The sequence below is a fragment of the Meleagris gallopavo genome, chromosome 7 (assembly GCF_000146605.3).
Source record: "Meleagris gallopavo isolate NT-WF06-2002-E0010 breed Aviagen turkey brand Nicholas breeding stock chromosome 7, Turkey_5.1, whole genome shotgun sequence".
Taxonomy (NCBI): Eukaryota; Metazoa; Chordata; class Aves; order Galliformes; family Phasianidae; genus Meleagris; species Meleagris gallopavo.
Window position 1 is genome coordinate 33,952,645 of NC_015017.2, and position 4,124 is coordinate 33,956,768.

A 4,124-nucleotide genomic window follows, 5' to 3' on the forward strand; every position below is an offset into this window, starting at 1 on the left:
TGAAAGCTGTCAGGTGCTGTATCAATCTTCTGTGCTAGCCAAAGTACTTCCTTATTTACAAGTCTTGTTTCTTGATGCGCAACTCAGCCCCTTAAAAATACTTGCATTATTTCTCTTAGAGAACAACTGAAAATTTCACTCAGACAAAAATCCTGTTGAATTCTGTTAGCCAGATGCAAAATTTCATTTGTTACAGAAATTTCATCTGGAGGCAAAGGGTATTCTATCTGTAAAACCTTGGATGAAGTGGTAATCATCTGGGTCTAGTTGCTGCTCTATATCTGCAAGTAAGGCTGTCCACCTGCGTGTGCATTATCCCCTCCATCTGGAGGAGGGAGACAGAATGAAGGGACATCCCTAGGCACACACTATCCTGAAATCCAAGGCTTCCAAGATTTTTTGGAGGAAATAGGAAATGCTGTGTCCTAGCTCTAAGAAGAGACTCCACATTTTCTCTAGGGATAACTCTGATGGGCAGTGTGAGCTCCTGGGTTTATTTCTGCCACAGTGCCAGACTGGGAGTAGTGTTATAAATAAATAATCCCATTATTAGGAAATTGTGGAGATTTTTTCACATTGTCCTCTTCCAGGGATTCCGGACAGCGCTGCACATGGCCTCTCTACTGATTGTGAGTGCTGGGATGTCTCAAGGTAGTTTTCTGTTGCTGTTATTTCTAAAAGAACAGAAGCAGCACCAACCACAAGTGCAAGCTTCCCCTCCTTACTCATAAGTCAGCCTTCAAAGAATCATGAGATTTGCTTAAATCATGAGAATTTGAAGCTGCCATACATGTGAAGTTCTTTTTATTTGACTTCTTGTTTTTGCATCTTCAGGATTCACCCAAGTCACATTGACAAGTTTTCCACCCAAAAGGTCACATGCCAACTCAGGATTACATCAGCACAGGCCTGAAGAAAAACAGAAAGCAATACCACAGGTGCAATAAAATCCTGGGAGTTAGCAACACTGTAGCAGATGGAGCACTCAGAACTGGCTTGCTCTTCCTTTTCTGATTCAGCACAAGTTCTGAGTGACTGTTAGATAAACTAAAGAGTGTTTGTGCTGCAGGAAAAGAAACTACATATTCATCTGCTTTGTGTTGCTTGATTAATTAGCTCTGCAGAAGATATTATTGCCAATTTAAAATGAAAAAGCATTTGGAAAATGTAGGTGTTGTTTTTATTTATAATTAAGGAGCCCCTGCAGAACTCTAACAATGTAAAATGACCCTTATGTGCATTGAAATTACATTTAAGCTACAGCACTATAGTAAGAATAATTTTTCACTGAATTTTCTATTCATATAGTGGGTTTTTTGTTGTTGTTTTTTGTTTTTTTTTCCTCACAGCTGAGGAGTTGCCAACGTTTGTCAAACAGAGTAACTATTCTGAGGGAGCAAAATGCTTATAGCTTCTTCATAACTGAGATATTCATTGCCAATACAAAGTATCTCCTAATCAGTGTATCCATCTCTGTCATGTTTGTTTTAAAAAATGAATTTATTTGGTAGATAATAACATGTTGAGTTTCAGCTCAAATTCAGACTGTCAAGGCAAATGTTGTACTCAGATTGTGAGCAGTACTAATGGAAAAAATGGAGTGGCAGACGACCTTGAGGCCAATGGGAGAATTAACATTTTCTTTTATATTCATTTAATATGAATGAGAGCTTTGTGCATGAAAGCTTTGAGTTGGCCATTGTCTTCTTCAGTCTTGAGTTTTAAGTTTTAAAATGTGAGCTCACTTTCTCTGTGTCAACTCCGAAGAAATTATGAAGTTGAAATTTTTCTGGTACTTTTTAAGAAGAGTTTACTGGAGGCAAATTTAGGTTACCATCATGTCAGAAATCTTCATGAATGCCATGGTGGTGGTTTGTTCCAGACTCCTGTGTTAACCTCCTCCCTAGAGGCTCTTCCCACCATGCATTAAGCCTTGTGCATTATGTCCTTTATACAAGGTTCATTTTCTCTCTCAGCGTGTTCCCTGGGAGAAAACATGCACACGGTGTATTCATCTGTCAAGCCTTTAATGCATAAACATATGCATGTATCCATTCACACACGTACAAATTCAAAGAGATATACAGACACACATAGGTATTCACAGTGATCTTCCCTTATTATTATTATTATTATTTTTAATTGAAAGAGAGAAAATAAATTCAGAAAATAAATAACATCAGGAACATGGAGAAAATAGCATATTTTCCTGCTTGAAGCAATTCATTCTGGCATTCTTTATTAGAAATTCAGAATATTTTTGCTCCAGTACTCATGAATGGTATCATAGCTCTTAGATTTCTGAGCAACAAAGTTGTCAACCACAGTTGTTACTCTTGCTAGCACACTGAGGAGCAACATACAATTAAAATGATTGATCTTGCACTTTATTCATCAACCTACAGGGTGTCATGGCATGACGTGTTTAATATGTTCATGACAGTCTGTATTTCCAAGAATGTATGTTGCTATATTTTCAGTAGCTGGCATTTCCTGAGGGTTAGCACGTTCATGCTCATGTTGGCAGGTGATGGAGAGCAGCCTCTTTGGTTTGATCCTAGAGGAGGATCACAGAATGTATTTCTATTTAGTACACTGAAGGTGATCTTTTTAGCTGTTGGTTTTCTATATCTGTATTTGAGTGATGCAGTCTACATTCTCTGCACTATTGGTGTGCAGAAAGCAATCTCTCACCTGCTGGAAAACAAGGCTAAGTTACACACCAAGCACCATGTAGAGAGAACTTACCATCTGAATGCAAAGTACCTCTTCAAGAGGAAAGTATCTTCTTCTCTGAGGACAATCCTTGACCACCTTTGGGGTTTTCTTAGTTACAGGAACACGGTGATGACAGGACTGATGAATTTAGGTCAGGCTATAGTTCAGCCTGTAGGGAGGTGTTGAAGTCTCTTTCTTTTGGCAGCTTTTTAAGGAACATTTACTAAATTTGTGTCAGAAGCAAAGGTCCGAGAGAGTTAAGGTGATAAAAGAGGGACTGACCAAAATGTCTACTTTAGTGGATAGAATGTGGTGAGATGTATGTTCTCTTCTGTGATGCACATAAAAGAAGTGTGGGATATCCATTTTATGGGGATATTCCATAAAAAGAAATTGTTCTCAGATTCGAAAGTCTGTAACTTCTTCATGTTCATCTGGCACTATGGCCAGGTAAGACAGTCAGTAATGACAGAGGTGTAACTGTATAGCATTCAGTTACCTAGGCTGACACCACTGATGAGCAAATCATCAGCTCCTCATCTATGCTATTGGAACATATATATTTTTCTTACATGTATTCGGCAGCGTTTTTACTGGGAATAGCCTTTAATCTAAATTAGCATTATAAATGATTAATTACATAATGCATACCTAGATTCTCTAACTCGCTGCAGAACTTGCACTGATGGTAAGGTAGCCTTGCATTCCCTTATCATCCTACTATTTTGGAACTATAGTCATCTCCCACACAAGTTAGATTTCAGCCACTGCCCAAGTAAAGTTCAAAACTATTAACTCAGAAAATATGTTCAAGAAATTAGGGCCCTCAAGCTGCAGTGATAATTTCCTAATTATCCTAATGTTCCCTCCTTCCTGCAGTAAGCATTATATATATATATATAATACTCATTTTCCCTTCAGCACTCCTCGGCAACCTGTATGAGCTCTAACTTGAGACATGAAGATTCATTTATATCTGTGATGTTCAGCAGAAATGCTGAGTCTTGCTTGTAATTTGGCAACATTAGGCTACAACTGTAGGCCAGAAGCAAGGCAGCTTCTCCATGTACCAGATCCAGTGGCTGCAGGAAATGCTCCATGATGACGACAACCAAATAACAGAAAAACTTTCCTGATTTCTTGAGTAACCTCAAGAAAGAGAAAGGTCAAATATTTGGAGAGGATAAGAAATGAAAAGAACAGCACCCAGTATTGGATATTGATTTGAAGGTACTTTAAATCCGACATTTGACCACAGAAAGCCTGCTGCTGGCTGAATTTGTACTTAAGGCAGATTCTCAACAAACTTCCTCATATTCAGTCTGTGAAAAAGGAAAACAGCTGGAACTCGTGTGGTTTTCTGAGCAGACAAGCCCTGAGTGCCGGAGTCGGGCAGGATCCTGGAT